We start from the raw sequence: 17395 nt of genomic DNA on the forward strand, positions 1-17395 counted from the left end.
TGGGTTGGCTACCCAGCTCGAGTAATGAACTTCCCTTATGAAGTCCACTGCGAGGAGCTTTTCGACTTCTTCGTCGACCGCCCTCTAGTGCTTTGGGGCTAAGGTGCGTTTCTTCTGTCTAAGGGGTCTGACTACAGGGTCAGTGTTAAGTTTGTGAGTTATCAGGACATGGTCAATACCGGGCATATCCGCCGCAGACCATGCAAAAATATCTAAATTTTGAAATAAGAAACTCACCAGTTCAGTTCGTAGAGGCTCCTTGACGGAAGCACTTATCTATAACGTTCGCGCCGGATCGGTAGTCGAGGTCGGGATCGCGACCGTTTCCTCAGTGGGCGAATCTTGTTCCTCTCCCTGCTTCGTAGGCCGCTCCAGTTCGAGGTCGTCGGCTGCCTCGGTTTTTTCCTTTAGGGCGGCAACAAAACATTAGCGGGACTCAAGCTGGTCGCCCCGTGCTACCCTTTCACCGAAGTCCGTGGGGAACTTCATTGCCAAATAGTAGGTGGAGACCACTGCCAGCAGAATATGCGTAATTGGCCGCCCTATTATGGCGTTGTATGGGGAGGGGGTCGCGACCACGAGGAAATCGTGGTTGAGTCTTACCGCGCAAGGCCATGTGCCGACTTCCATGGGTACTGTTATCTTCCCTAGGGGCCTGACTTCCTCTCCGCTAAAGCCCACTAGAGGAGTGTGCGCGGGCTTCAACTCGCTTCTTTGCAACTGTAGTTGGTCGAACGCCGATTTGAAGAGGATGTCCGCCGAACTGCCTGAGTCCACATGTACGCGTCGGACTTTGAAGTCACTGATCCTTAGCTTTATGACGAGTGCGTCATTGTGGGGATAGTGAACACCTCGCGTGTCGTATTCTGTGAAAAAGATTGGTTCTTCCGTCTTCGGGCTCTTTGGGGGGTTCTGCTCTTCTCGGGCCGTCTTGCGAACTACATCCGTGCTGCTGCCGAAGTGCAACCCTCTACCATCGAACCGCCCACTATCACGTGGATGGTTCCCCGAGCTGGCCTCTCTTTTGGGGGAGATCGTTGCAAGGCTTCGGCCGGTTTGCTGTTGGACTCGAGGCATCCTTTCCGTGCTCCCCTTGCTAACCTGCTTTATTATTATTGTCATTATGTACAAAATTTCTCAAGTATCCGCGACGAATGAGTCCCTCTATCTCATCCCGGAGATTATTACATTGTTTGGTACTATGACCGTGATCGTCATCAAGATCTTGGTCCGCCTTTTGTTCAACGGCGTGTAATCCATCTAAACTGCTAAGGGAGCTCAGGACGGCTGGCTTAGCTTCGCCTCTCGGGCATGGCTTCTTCTATCGCCTGGGTTGGAGGGCTCACCTTCTCTTTTTCTTATCACGACCGCCTTCGGTTCTTTGGTTGATTTCTTCCTTTGTTCTCATGAACTTGTCTGCGAGCTTGAGAAAATCAACCACGGTTGCTGGCTAGCTGGCCACCATGTGCCATTTGAACTCCTTGTGCGTTACCCTAGCTGCCGCGAGCAGTACAATGGGGTCTAATCGCGGTATCTGCAAGTATGCTTCGTTAAACCGTTTGATGTAGCTCCGGATGGATTCTCCTTTCCTCTGGATTACCCCGAAGATACTTTCCTCGGTTCTGGGGCATTGCTTGCTGGTAACAAAGTGTGCGGTGAAGATCTGCACGAACTGGGCCCAGCTTCTTATTGACCCGGGAGCTAGGTTCCGGTACCAGGTGCGTGCCACCCCCCTGAAGGTGGTGGTGAAGGCCACACACATGCATGACTCACTGGCCATAGCGAGGTGCATTTGTGACTAGAAAGCATCGACGTGGTAGTTGGGGTCAAAGGACCCGTCATACTTGTTTAGAGATGGAAGTTTGAAGTCTCTGGGCATGGGGACTGCCAGAAGTTCTGATGCGAGGGGGGAAGGAACTGAGAGAATTGGGATAGTTTTTACCTCGTCCGAGCTCGTCTATTCCTTGCCCCTGAGCTCGGGTAGGACATGGGTAGCAGTTCGGCGACTTCGTCGACGCCTTCATTGAGCGGGCCTGATGCTGGCGCTGTTGGCCTTCGTGTTGCCGAGCTCGATGGGCCCGAAATGTTGGTATGCCGCTAGGGCACTGAACCGGTTCTCCGTGAGTGGGAACTCAGGCTTGGAGCGCCGAGGTGACCTTGTGGGCGAGGTTCCCGACCCACCTGCGAGCTGCGAGGCGAGGGTGATTTTTCTTTGCTTTCAGCCTAGGGATGAGGCCTGGTTGTTCGGGGGGTTCTGGAGTTGGGAAGCTTCTCCTCGGTGAGGGCGTCCACCTTGAGGGGAGGCCTTAACCGGCTTCGGGACAGGGTGCCGAGGGGGAAGCAGTGACTGGTTTAGGGGTAGCTGAGGGAACTGCTGCTGATAATGGTGTTGGGAGAGGTGGTGTAGTACCTGGTGTCGTTGGAGCTAATGCTGTTGGAATTGTTGCATTTGGGCTTGCATTGCCCGCATGCATTGCATTAGGTTGTCCAGCTAGTTTTGGCGGGTCGCCAGTGGGACAGCCGTTGGTTCAGCGAAGTTTGTTTGAATAGGGAGTAGAAGAAGGTTGTTCAACGAAGGAAGGTTCAGGGGCGCCACTGCTTGTGGCACATTCAAACTGGGGATCCCATCCACCACGGGAAGTTGGAGTTGCTCTCCAGTGGTGGTCGTTTCTGTGCCACGTCCGACATTGTTGGAGGAAGCCATGGGTCGAGTATGATTATCTTTGTTTCTGCACACCACTTCGTGCACTCACTCCAAGGCCTCTGTCGAGGTCGAGTATGATTATCTTTGTTTCTGCCAGTTCGGGTGTCACCCTTTTTGCTCGGACAGAACCGCCACTGCTCCTTGTCAGAGTCGTCTCTGTAACTGGAGATGGTAGTGTCAGGTGGCGGTGGAAGGTGGCCGTTTGAAGTGCGGTCGTCAAGCGTCAGATCCCAAGTCAGTCAGCTGCGTCGCCACTGGGTACGAACTTCCTCGGTGTCAGGCATGGTACGGTTTGATCAGTTTGGCATCCTGGAGACGAAGTGCTAGATTGTTGAGTGAGGTGAAGTCTCGAGTTCGGAGGTATGTTCTAAACTGCCATAGGGCAGGCCAGTTCGGTGAGGCGTGTCCCGAACTGCTATAAGGATGCCAGTTCAGTGAGGTGTGTCCCGAACTGCTATAAGGCGGGCCAGTTCGGTGAGGTGTCCCGAACTTCTATAAGGCAGGCCAGTTTGGTGAGGCGTGTCCTGAACTGCTATAAGGCAGGTCAGTTCAGTGAGGTGTCCCGAACTGCTACAAGGCAGGCCAGTTCAGTGAGGTGTCCCGAACTGCTATAAAGCAGGCCAGTTCGGTGAGGTGTGCTCCGAACTGCCATAGGGCAGGCCAGTTCGGGTTTTGCTTGGGGCCTAAGGGAGAATTCGGGTTCCCAGTAGTGAGTTCGGGCTCCTAGTAGGGAGTTCGACCCGCTGGTTCCTTTAGTGCTCTTGCCTTAGGCACGCTGTTTGTGCCGAGCTGTTACCTTTGCCACGTGTTACGTAATTACGAGGTCGGGCCAAATCTTCATTCATCAATTGCCCCCCAATCCTCGTGCCAAGGGTCCTGTCCTGGTTTCTATCGCCTTCAACCTACTGTACTGGAGATCTATTTTCAACAGGAAATAATGAAATTAGATCTCTAAAATCTCTCATCCTTTATTCCTTTATCTCTTATGGCTGTGTCTGGAATTGATGCAAATGGAGTATAAATCTCGGTTAAGGACAAATTTGCATTCTGTTTTACTTTTTCCTATGTTTGGCAACATTACATTTGTGCATTAACAAAAGACAGATCAATGCATATTTATATTGATAATAAGATGTAAAAGTTCACCAATAAAAAAGAAGTAAATTTAAACTCAAATGGCTTTTGATAATATATATATATATGCTTTACTGAAATTCATGTTTGCAATTTACTGTTTTACATTCTACATATTTACATTCACACTTATTTGCATTGTTTACAAAATGCTGCCTAACTCTGTGTTTAGCTTGAAAGAAAATGTAGAGAAAGAAAGGGTAAGGTAGAAAACCTATTTTACACTGGAAAATAAGTAAATTACATCTCTGAAATCTCTCATACTTGATCTACATTTCTCTTCTCCCATCCTACCTCTCAGCAGTCCAAACCATATAAAGAAAGAAAGTAGGCGCTTCCTCTTTGAAATTCCTCCTTAAAATCTACAATTATCTTCTCCCTTCACATCTCCACAGTCCAAACCATGTAAAGAAAGAAAAAGAAGATCATCATTATCATCTGAGCCTTATCTCAACCATATGAGGTTTCACTAATTGTAATGGTTGTCGTCGATGATCTTTATATGACCACATTATCATAATTTACTTTTTTTCATTTCATCATTTATTGGAAAAAAAATAAAACAGGAATTAAAGATAAAAATAAGGGGTAAAAGATTTAAAAATACCATGTATTTTCATAAATTGACTTACATATACCCTAAGGTTATGTTTGGTTTGAAGGAAAATATACGGAAATGAAAGAAAAAGTTGAAAAACATTTATAAACCTTCTATTGGTTCCTGTCTTTCCTTTCCTTAAAACCAAACAAAATTTTTAAAAAAGACTTAAAATATACCTTGTGATTTTTTTTACCCTATATCTTTACTTCAAATTTTCAAAATATATCCTAAATTTTTCAAGTTCATGTAGGTGGTAGGCCACTGAGCATGCCGAACTGCCTAGATTGTTCAAAATATACCCTAGAACCTTCAAACTCATGAGGTGTATGGCTTCTGTTACAAGTCTTGTAAAGCTCAGAAAAATAATGCACTAATTAGATGGTTCAAAGTCATGATCATTGTTTTTTTTACTCAAGGGCTCCACCTGGGTGGGACGCATACAATGCCTGGTTGGTCCTAAATATAGTAAATGTGTGTGTTATTGATGATGGGGCCACCAACTGGAACAACTCTTATAAAAGTCCTAAAAAAAATCTCTTGCATGGGTCCGGTCTATTCACAGCAAAGACAGAGGAACCATTTCATTTTTTTCCCTCCTCCCCACTTTTCAAACCTTTTGACTAAACTCCAAGGCTCGGTGTGATAACATTCCATTGAGTCTTTCTCTAAACTCTCTCCCCCCATCTTCAAAAATTCGTTTTCAAGTTGAACTTCCCTATTTACCACCTAACTTCTCCATTTATTTCTATATGTGTGTTTGGGATGACTGAACTAGTCAGTTGGTCTTTTTTTTCAATTTTCACCTCCCATGGTCCTTTTTTACCTGAAGAGTAGGGTAAAATGAGATTTTTAAATTTTAAATGACCCCGCATGTGCATTTTCATTGATTAAGGGTATGTTTAAGTCCGGTAGGGTCATCCCACAAGGTATGTTTAAGTCTTTTTATAAAACTTAGAGTATGTTTAAGTCTTTTACCCTAAGGGATGTTCGTTTTTTGGATTTTGAGAGGGGGTAAGTTGGTCAGTGGGATTCACAACCCATTTTCTTTTTTTCAGATTTATGTGGGGATCAGAGAAAATTTATTTTCCTGGGTACCACTTACCCGGCTAAGTGATACCATCTCCTAGGTGGGTAAATAATTTTCCCACTTAGGGGAAAGTTATCAATACTTGGATGGGACAAAAATGCCCCTTTTGATAATGTATTTTTATGGCTAAAATGATCATTGTCTTATTTACTTGAGAAATAAAAGAATATGGATATAGATAAGTGGGTAAATAATTTACAAAAAATCGAACGGGCCTAAAAGTAACCCTAAGAAACCTAGTGGAGTGAAGTGTGAGGAATCTGTATCTATTAAGAAAGAAGAGCATAAGGAGGTAAAAGATCTCTCACCACAAACCTCGCAAAAAGTCTCATCTTTTCTCCTTTAAATGTGAAAAATTAAATATCGAGAATTTACGAAAATGAAAATAATCATTCAAATTAAGCGCCTTAATCTCTAATCATAAAGTCTCATAAATCCCAACGTACGAACATGTCTCCTCATAAAACGCTCTCAATTTTCTTTATTAAAATTTATCATTACTATTCTTAAATTTCTCTCATTTTCCTTCACTCCAATACTCAATGTTTGTAACTTCTCCCCTCCCCATTAAATCCCTCTATTTCCTCTTAAATATATTTGAACCCCTTTGATGCTCTCTAATAAAACATGATAGAATTTAGATGGACTAAATGGGGTTAAGTGCCAACCTAAAGATTAACCCTAAACATGAACCTTAACTTAGAACAAAAATTATGCCAAAATTCAAATATACTAATCAAAATTTTAATCCAACTTTGACCCATGCATCTGCATGGTTTTGCTTGCTGGAAGGAAAAGAGAGGTGAATTATTTATTAAACCAAGCATATTATTTTTTGGGAAAATTCTCGATTAGTACCATGTATTTTAGGCCTGATGTCATTTTGGTCCTCAAACATTAAAATGTAACAATTCAGTACTCGAACTTTCAAAACATGTCAATCCAATACCTATTGATGAAGGATGATTTGACCCGATCTATGAAATGGTGACGCGTGGACATTGACCCGACGTAAGCGACAACTCAGCACTGTGGCCCGGAACAGCTAAGCAACGGGCCCATAAGGCAGCTCGCCACGACGCAAGCTCTGGGTTCCCCGAGCTACCCCAAAGGGATATTCCGAGGCAACTTCAACTCGCAAGCTAAGAAAACCAGCTTGCCCGAACTCCCAAGCAAACAAGTCATGTCGATGACTAATTCTACTAAGGGTACTTTTGAAGTAATCCGAGCTCGCTGCAAAGTAGCTTGCGAGTGGGTCGCACGAGCATTCCACAGGAAGCTTCTATCTGATAGGTCGTACCAATCAGACTGCGCCATATCCCTTACTGACGGCGCAGTCCCTGTCCTTTCAACAGTCTGTCCCCACGTCTCTCAGTAGGCGGAGGCGTGCCTATCACTTTGGAGACGTGTCAGTCGCCCAGGTAAGGAGTACGTCAAAATGTCCACCTGCGCAGCCCTGGCAGGTAACGGTTGTGGTAGGAGGTCCAGTGGCGGTTATGTCCGATTTTCCAAGGAGCGCCCCTATAAAATCCCTCAAGGTAGAGGAGAAACGTCTTCTGAAAACCTCCAATCTCTCGAGTATAGGAAAACTGCGTGACCTCCACTCTTAGCCTTCGCTTTTCCTTTACTTCCCGTATATAATACTAACTTAAGCATCGGTGTATTCCCACCGGGTCAATCCTCGGGAATCCTTCCTTTCATATTCTCAGGTGTCATTCGTTGCCTGCAAGGAGCCAATCAACAACCAGCTAGGAGTGCTCGGATCGCGCTACATCACCTATCATTAATCAACCGTTAAGTGGCATTTGAAAAGACACAAATGCCCTTTGAGTGTCATCCAGTTTTTTATTAAAAATGAACAGTTTCAAATCCTTTTCTCTATATTCAAGAAAGTTGGGGCCATCTCTTAGTGGGCATTCTCGCAACCCCAACATTGTTGAATAGAAGAGGCAAGGATTTGGGACATTTATTTTTTGTCAATATTAGGATGATTGATAAATAATATTAGATCATAGTTAAAGGGCATTTATGTCTTTTCAAATATCACTTAACGGTTGGTCAAATGGCTGATTAATGGTAGGTATTAAATTAACACATACATTTTAAAAATTTGGATACTGAATTAACGCATTTTAAAGTTTAGGGACCAAGAATGTGTTTGGTTCCGTTTGTGTTTATTGGGTGGGCATTTATCATAAAAACGCTTATTTGATAAACGCCTACTTTAAACGTTTTCTACTTCGTTGTTTAGTTAAGCCATTTCAAGAAACGCCATTTACACCTCAGCAACAATAAACGTTTTTCCATTTGATGCTGTTTGGCGAGGCGTTTAAAGAAATAGCCATATGGTTGTTTCAGTGTGCCACTCTCATTGTAATGTATAGGATACATTAGTCAATTCAAAGGTCCAAATTACATATGCTTCAATTTGAAGACCGATTTTCAGATCCAACGGTGGATATTTTTCCTGATACTTCTTGGGATTTTTGGTGAAGTAATACCAAACCATGTTTTGGATGGTTAACCCTCAAATTTTACATACTTGGACTTAATCTTGAGAAGTTGTTCTCATAACCAACAATAACTACGAGTGAAATAAAAATGTGATATATTTAGAGGCATCTGCACTTCTGATCCTCAAGAATAACCTCGAAACATTTTAAATCATAATTAGTTTGATAATAACAGCACTGATTTGAATAATTAGAAACGAAAAAGTGAGAAATGTTCAAAAAAAAAAAAACAGAGAAATAATACCAATCCACTCTTGCGTAATGTCCAGCCAAGCTTCAATACCAGGAATTTGGAAAAAACCAAATCCAACAGCTATTAATCAACACAATTAAATCAACCCAAAACCTTCTTTGGCTCCTTCAAAGCCCCAAAAAAATTTTAAAAAATCAAAACATACACACACAGAATAGCAACAACCCAAGACACGTACCAAGCCATAAATCTAAGCCCCATGCACCATGAAATAATACCAAACCCAGTTGCCCAATTTCCTTCTCCCCTGTCAAAACACATAAAGAATGAGCAAGTACCATCTAAATTCCAAACCCCCAACCAGGCAACCAATACAAACAATAGAAGCCCGATTACATTAACCTCACTGGCTCACAAAACTAGCCCTACAAAGAATGAGAATATCCAGCATATCCAAGCAAACCAAACTTGAAAACATAACTCCTATTCTTAACAAAAACAAAATTAAGAGAAAGAAGGAAACAACGGAATCCAATTCAGTAATCCAATTCCATCATTGCCTGTAATCAAAACCCAAGAAACCCACATTAAGAAATCTCAACTGCAGATAAAAAATATAAACAAAAAGTAAAACTCAGAAATAGCAGACAAAGAATTCTTCAATAGTATTCAAACTTCCTCCTCGACTACCCTCCTAATACCAGCCGGAAAATTCAAAAATACCCTGCTTCTTCACCAATTCCCACGAAGACCCATAGAAAAAGAGAGCCAAAACTAGTCACCCATTGACCGGCACCACCCATTGACCCGCAAATATACTCTACATTCCCCCTGAATTAGTATTTAGTATTTACTCCCTCTCCCTCTCTCTCCGCTGTTCAGCGTTGACTGTAAAAAAGTCTGCTAAATTCAACTTTTTTTTATCATATTGATCTATGATATTACTGGTATGTTGAAGACTGATGAAAAATATTAAAAATAACATGACGAAAATAGATGCGGCAACACTCAGAGAACATACCGGCAGCGAGAAACACTCAGATGCGGCAACACTCTCTAAACACCTTAAGATGCGGCAACACTTTCTAAAACCTACAAAGAAAACAGATATATTGCTGAAAGTTGGGAGAAAAGACAAAACAAAGAGAAAATAGAGAAATCGAAGAGAAAATAGGGAGAAAATGGAGAAAGCCAAGACCTTCTCACGGCGGCAGATGCTCTTCCCTTCGGTGAAAAATCTCCTCTCCGGTCGTCGCTGGATTTGTAGATCCGGGTGTTCTCCTCTAGGCAACAGCTGCTCTTCTCTTTGGTGCTTTAGGTTATCGAGTGAGGAAGAAGGTCTACCTTTAGAATGGTAGATCAGGGTTGCACCGGATCACCATTACTAGACGACACGTCAGCGGCCACATCGGATCCACTTCAGCTGGGCGTTTCATGAAACACCCAGCAGTTGGAGGATTCTCGGTTCCCCAAGGGCTATATGCACGAAAACCAATGCAAATGTATTTGCGTTTTTTTAATAAACGAGTGCACCAAACAGTGTTTTTTGAGAAAAAAAAACGTTTATCCCACCAGATACTGATATGACGCTGATGTGAAGCCGTTTTCAATAAACGTAAACGCTTCCAAACATACCCTAGAATAGCACTAGATCCAAATTAATTGGTACTAATAAAAAATTTTCCCTTATTTTTATTCAATTAAAATTACGTGGAGATAGTATTCCATTTTCTGGCAGAGGTGAAAAGCCATAAAGTGCAATTTTTTTTTTGTTTAATTGATTTTTTGGCGTAATTACGTAAAGTGATCCGTCCTCACAGCCCATGCAGCTCTGCGTCAAAGAGATCTCTCCTATTCAGGAGAAGATATTCTCAATATACGGCTGTAAAACCGTAAGGACGGTGTGAGAAAAGTGACGAGTTAATTCCGAACTAGTTCTGGCGCGCTCTCTCTCTCTCTTATCCTGGTAATCGTGCGTCAAGCGTCAACCATCAGGTCCATCACGCCCACTCCGGTTAAGTGTAGGGAAAGAAGCAAATAAAAAACTATAAATTCTCTTTATTGTAAGGACTAAAGAAATAAATCTTGAATAAAACTCGGAAAGGGAATAAAATAAATGTCGCCAGATTCAGAAGTATCAAATACCCTATCATATCCAATCCCGACGGGGCATCCCAATTCCCAAATGGCCAAATGCACTTCATAGATTAATGGGTCCCACCTTCCTTTTCGTAATGATCACTGCCATCCAACGATTCCATCATGTCTAACGTCTCCTTCCGACGGTCCCACCCCTTTCTCGGATGCAAAAAACAGCCTGATTTACAGGACTTAGGTTGTGGGTGCCGAGTCACCGAGTTAATAATCCTGACTCGGCTCGACTTTCATATTTCATGGAGTTCTCCACTCTCCAGACTGACCCGACTAATCAAGTTGGTATTGGCCTGAAATCTGAACAACCGTGGAGCAACTGGGCTCGGGTTTTGGCAAGGTAATCATGGCCCATCCCACATGTATATAATGGCCTAATGGGGTTGGATATGGATCCTTTTTGGCATCTTTCAGCCACTATTAAAATCTCTATCGCATATCTTCATTCATAATATTATATATATGATAAAAAAGAGTTGATGGGAAATGATATTGTAAGGGGAAATGACTCGTCCAAGGCACTGCTGTGTTCCATCTCATCAAACCCTCCTACCGGGGCTGTGTTTGGTTGAAGCACACTATCCTGTTATTATTATCCCTTCCCCCTCGCAAGATGTGGTCAGCCGAACGAGGGATCAAGAATGCCGCAAGTCTTCTCATCTTCTTAGAGGTTTTTTCATTAATTACTAAGGAGTTAGGGCTTATTAAGAGGGATTAGGGTTTGATATCTCTGCAGACGTCCCATTCTTACAGGTTAGAGTAGTAGTACTATTAGACAGTAGACACCTAGCTAGAGTTTTTCATGAAATTTGCCAGATACCTAGAGAAGTTGCATGATGTAGGACGTTTCTTTATTAAGTTGTAATTTCAACACATATCGACCGAATGAAAAAGTAAGTTAATACGTATTATTATTACTATTATTACGATATTTTTCACCAAATTATAGTTATATAAAAGTTGATTCGGTGGAGACTCACATGTCATGATTGCATGAATAAAATTTGTGGGAGAACGAATAATGGAATCACGGATGGAGGAGGCAAATGTGCATGATGAGAGACAAGACGGTTGGCTTAGGCTTGATCGCGGCCCCACAACGCCTCCTTTTTTGTTTTAAAATGACAAAGGTGGGTCCTGTCTAAGACTCCATCTGTCTAGTCTCTATAAAGGGCATAGCTATTTCGGCAGGGATCTATTACTCACACTTGACGCTTCACTTGCACATCCACCGTGCATTTAAAACATCTCCAATGAATAATAATTTATAAATACGGAACTCCAGTGAATAATAATTTATAAATAGGATGTGCGTATGAGGCTGCCTTTGTGAGTAACAGATCCGGTCTCAGCGGTTTCTGCCCGGTTGGGCAGAATGGAAGGAGAATCCAATCGATAGCACGCACCAAACACGCCGTAGTGCTTGTCCTCGTGCTAATGTTTTACCTGCACGTTCATACATGTTTGTTTGTCCATTAACATTCACATATCGTTAGAGTTGACTTTTACATCACAGAATTTTATTATTATTATTATTATTATTATTATTATTATTATTATTATTATTTTGTTATTTTAGATTAATTGGTTGATCTCATTTGGCCGTTCCCACTCTCATATTTTATCATGGTATTACATGGGTGTTATGTTTATAATTGATTTAATAATTAAAAATTAGAAAATAAATAAATTAGGTGAAAAGCAAATTATATATATATATATATATTATATAATATAATATAACGTATTTAACTTGAGGTAAAGAGCAATTCAAACTATATGCACTTACTCAGCCCAAACAAACATGAATATGGTTTGGTAAGGTCAAAATACTTAACAAATTCATTCAATGTCTATGTGACAGCACTACACTATTATACCAAACATGCACCTTCTAAAATGTTAGCTTTAATGTTAATTTTTTAGTAACTTTAAGCTCTTATTTCAGTATATATACATATCAGAAGTCTCACACGCTTTTGGGAAAAAACTCTGTCCGGTTGTGGTACATTTTGTTCATTTTCCAACCACCAACATGTGGCCCCACTCCTTTGTGCAAATGAGAGAGAGAGATACGTAAAAGCATTTCAATTAAGGTTTTGAATGAATGGCACTGAAACAAGTTGGAGTTTCCAATTATTCTAACTGCAACCACATGCAATTATAACAATAACCATTCATAATTAGCTTCTTTATGCATGTATTGATATGGGTTGCCCCGTAAATTAAAGGCGGTGTTTGGTTTGAAGGAAAATATAGGGAAAGGCGAAAAAACTTTTACAAACCTTATATAAATTTCCTTGCCTTTACCTTCATTTTCCCATCTTTAATTTTAAACCAAATATAGCCAAATAGTTTCGAGTTTCGACCCACTAATCATATCAAGTTCTTGTAATCCTATTCTTATTTTATTTTATTGTTTTTCCTTTTTTTAAGGCATAAGCGTTGCTAGAGAAGGCCTCGAATTTATTTATTAACTCTTCTTCCTGTACTTTTGATATTATACTTTTACAACAAACAAATACATATGCCCGTCTAGCTCAGTCGGTAGAGCGCAAGGCTCTTAACCTTGTGGTCGTGGGTTCGAGCCCCACGGTGGGCGTAAAATCAACTGATAATTGCCTTTTGATTATTTATCTTTTATATATTTTCAAAAAAAAAAAAAACTGATAGAGTGATAGTTGCTTTTATATTCTTTGTCCTTAATATATCTTCAACTTTTCAAATTCATGTTGGTGGTGGATATATCGGATTCTCTCTTCCTCTATTCCATTGTCCATTTTAAACACGCAAACAAAGGCATTCTTCTGAAAAATGAACAAAAAATATAAAGAAACAAAAGACAGGTTTATTATTCTTTTGCAGTACAGTTGAAACAAAAAGAACGGTTTATGTGTAATTCTAGTTTCAACCACTTTTTCTACAAAAAAGTTGAGACTTGAGAATACCTTTCCATGCATTTATTTCACTGATTATAAGATGGGAAGAAAGTATTAACATTTTTTTGTTTTGGTATTAATTCTGCGTTGGTTGATCTTTCGTCCTTGTGTTTGAGATATTTAAAATAAAAATACATAAAAAAAATGAGATTTAGACTCATACTGTTTTAAGCATCAGGCCTATACGAACGCGGGATTCCCACGGAGACAAGTGTCTCCATAAAATCACTCTTTATTTTTAAAATTTTCAATGAATTCATATATGAATTTCATTGATGGATAGTGTGCTTAAGTTAATGGGATCAGCCCATAAGTATATTCAAGTCTATTTGCAGAATTCAAAAATATTTAAGTTAATTTATGAAAACTCAAGTTATATTTAAATCTTTTACCTAAAATAATGATAATGGAGGACATGTGGGGATCATGAGAATCACTCCTAACCTGCTGAGGCAGAAAAAGATAATATAGAGCAAGGTTATTACCAAACCTAAACTTGAATTCTAAGTAAAATATATAAACTCGTGCATTAAATCCATTCCTTATCGGTGGCATGACCACTCTTTTAAGCCACGGCGAGTAGGTCTATGACATTAACTTCCACAGACCTAAGAAACGCAGAACAATAAATAAGACCTTCAAAGAAATATGACTTAACCACTACGGCCTTGGCTACTGAGAATTCTTCTTGGCGGTTGGAGCTGAGGCCTCTACCCAACGTGGCATCCGACGTCTCCATTCAACTATGAAGTACTTTCTTCAGACAAAGCCGAGGTCTCCTCTCAACACACCATTCGACCTTAACCACTACGGCCTCAAGAGTGGGGGGCAAATGATGTAGGTGTACTTAACAGTCCTTGGATCACGCCACATGGCATCGGCCAGATGGAATCCTGGCCACACATCTCTAACTGCCTCCAACCACTCCATGGCTAGGTCAACTATAAAAGGGGGTGTTCATCTCAAGGTAAAGATGTCTTCCTCTCACTTGCTCTCTTGCATTCAGAATCCCAAGAAAACTTTACTTGGCTATTAAGGACTAAGCTCGGGCAATGCATCACTATGATCTGATGGCCGTAAAACCACCAACCTAACAGCCCAAACCAACGTGATACACGTGGCGTCAACCTAGGGGAGACAAAATTACGTCGAAGGAACAAGCCAGTTTGCTTGTTGACCTCGGGACAGGAGTGACCCAAATGGGGCAAACCTCCGCCTGTCCCACGTATAGACCTGCACTAGATAATGACAACACCTACACGGCACGACCGACGAACGAGGATGCCTCGTACCGTTGCAGGCCACGATCCTACATTCTTGGTCCATCGTGGCCCTCCAATGAGGCGAGAAGCAAAGAAGGAAGTAGTCACCATACAGCCACCAAGAAGAGTCCTCAATAGCCAAGGCCATCTCTTCCACGCAACTACATGATACTCTCTTTGGCCAAAGCCGAGGTCTCTACCCATAGCGCCTTCCAACACCTCCACACAACTACGTGGTACTCTCTTCGGCCAAGGCCGAGGTCTTCCCTTGGTACATCGTCCAGCCTCAGCCACTACGGCCTCGAGAGTGGGGGCAAGTGATGTAGGTGTACTTGGTAGGCCCCCAGATCGTGCCACGTGATATCAGTCAGATGGGATCCTAGTCGAACATCTCTAACTGCCTCCAACCACTCCATGGAAAGGTCAACTATAAAAGGGGGTGCTCATCTCAAGGTAAAGGCATCTTGCTCTCACTTGCTCCCTTGCATTCCAAATCCCAAGAGAACTTTCCTTGGATATTAAGGACTAAGCTCTGAGTCCTCGTCTCAAGCTTGGTTCAACCCCTCTTTATCACTTGGCTAACTCGATCGTCGAAGTCTCTACCCCTGGGATAACACCTGGGGCCTTTTACATGTATTCTTCTCCTGCTTATAGGTCGGACCTATCGATCTCAAACACCAACGAAATTCCCTTGTTGTCCTCGACCCCAACTTTGGCAACAACATCTACCATGAATACATTTTCCAACTAATGCATAATGGAGAGGGATAAATACCGTTTTGTTTCATATTCAGTGAAAAGAATAGTCGGTTCTCTTTTCAAAGGAGATTTGAGAGCTAGGTTAATCGTTAGAGGATCAACAATTAAGTTTTCCCCTAGTGGCTCCCTAGGGTTCTCCACACCGACATTTATTTCCTCTAATTAAGGGGATGTTTGGAACCGTGGCCGTTTTTCAAAAAAACGGTGTCATGTCGGATCCACATAGGCATTTCAACAAACGTCCATGTATCTCATTGTTTGGTTCAGCCGATTAATAAAAAATCGGGCATGCCTCGAAAATCGGGACCCCACCGATGCAATCGGTGAACCGTTTCCCCCAATGGTTGACTGATGTGTATCCTATATGTGCTTACCTGTCAGCACATACATGAAAAAAAGTGATGAAAATCACCTTACAAAGCAGCATAGTTTTGCTCACTGCCTACGTGGTAGAAGCGTTTTGTTGTGAAAAATGGGTCTTGGAAGCATGTGCATTTTTTCTTGAAAATCGGTCCCAAAAAGCGGCCATGCTTCCAAACACCATGTAAATCTCTCATAAATTCTCCTCCAAATATAGGATTCATAGGGTTTTTTCTCCACTTGGTTGATGTTTTCAATCTTTCATCTCAATTTATTTACTAAGTGTTTGGCACCGGTGCGTTTCATGACCATTCCATTTCTACTGATGTGTCATGCATGCCACATCAGCAAATAAATGAAACCGGCAAGAAAATCACATTTGACAATGGTGTTTCTAAGAAAACATTTTTGTAATGGTTAGCCTTGGAATTCGAGAAAGGAGGGGTTTCTTGAAACGTCAAATTGACATTTTTTGAATCACCTAGGTGATCTTGAATCGCCCTAGTGACATGGCACTTTCAAATTTGAAAAAGCTCACTACTTTTTGAATTGTCACAAAGTTGTCATTATAAGTATATTATAATATTAATCCAAATCACTTTAAACACCAAGTTAGCCTGCATCCCGTCTTTTTTGTATTTTTCAAAAAAAAAAAAACAGATGAAACGAATCACTTGTGAATCGGGGCCCACTTGTAAAATGGAACGCTTATGAAATGCTCTTGTGTCAAACAGCTACTTTATGATGCCACATATAAACTTTAATAATTTTAGAGTTGTTGATCTATCCTTTACCAAATTTCAGTTATCTAAGATCTTTGGAAGAGCAAGTATATCTTTGACTTTTTTTTTCACAAAGTGCTACTCTTAGACTTGAATATGTGTGGTTCGTCAAAGGTTGTATCATTAGACCAAGCATCTAAGTAATTAAAAAAGTTTTAAAGAATGTATACTAGTTTGAAGAATCAAAACCACAAAAAGGTTTGGCTGTTTGGCTGGCTAAGGGTTTGTTCGTTTGCATTGAATGGATGTATTTTATAATTTTTTGTTTCAAAAACACCCTCACCATTTTTAAAAAGGATCACTTTAATTTTGAAATGAGAGATCAATAGAAGATATATGAAGGTAATGTTCTGCTGAAATTGGGATATGATAAAAGCTATGATAGGCTTAAGTGGAATTTTCTTTTTTAAGTACTCCTCAGATTTGCTTTCTTGGAAAAGTGGGTGGAACTGAAAAGGAAAAAGATATCAAACTGCTACTTCCCTACTTTTATCAATGGCAGGTCCACTAGCTTATTTTTATTCTCCTTGAGTCTTAGACAATGAGACCCTTTTTCTCCATATCTTTTTATTCTAGGTTTGAGGAATTTACTTGATTTGAACATAAAGAAATCATGTTTTACTCCGTGAAACTGTTTCAACTATCTCACTTTCTCTATATGCTGATGATGTTATAATTTATAATATTCATTCGGTGGAACAAGAAATCACTAAGGCTACGTTTGAAAACGATGCAAATGGAGTGTAAATCCCAGTTCAGGGTAAATTTGCACTCTAATTCACTTTTGCCAGTGTTTGACAACATTACATTTATGTATTAACAAATGACAGAAAACACATTTTCTAATGCATATTTATATTGATAATAAGAAGTAAAAGTATATCAATAAAAAAGAAGTAAATTTCCATTC

The 17395-nt window shown here is 41.0% G+C and overlaps 1 long non-coding RNA gene and 1 other non-coding gene across 2 annotated transcripts; one reads left to right on the top strand and one right to left on the bottom strand.

The window, feature by feature from the left end:
- Positions 1-8157: 8157 nt before the first annotated feature.
- On the bottom strand, positions 8158-9714 carry LOC148851315 (uncharacterized). Its single transcript, XR_016099642.1, has 3 exons — positions 9431-9714; positions 9254-9324; positions 8158-8792 (listed from the first exon to the last, which is right to left on the bottom strand). It is a non-coding gene; the product is annotated as an uncharacterized LOC148851315 (long non-coding RNA).
- A 3198-nt stretch (positions 9715-12912) lies between these two features.
- On the top strand, positions 12913-12985 carry TRNAK-CUU (transfer RNA lysine (anticodon CUU)). The gene has a single exon. It is a non-coding gene; the product is annotated as a tRNA-Lys (tRNA).
- The last annotated feature ends 4410 nt before the right edge of the window (positions 12986-17395 follow it).

This window comes from Nelumbo lutea, chromosome 5 (genome assembly GCF_056320005.1).
Source record: "Nelumbo lutea isolate HS-2025 chromosome 5, American lotus-T2T, whole genome shotgun sequence".
In the NCBI taxonomy this organism is placed as follows: Eukaryota; Viridiplantae; Streptophyta; class Magnoliopsida; order Proteales; family Nelumbonaceae; genus Nelumbo; species Nelumbo lutea.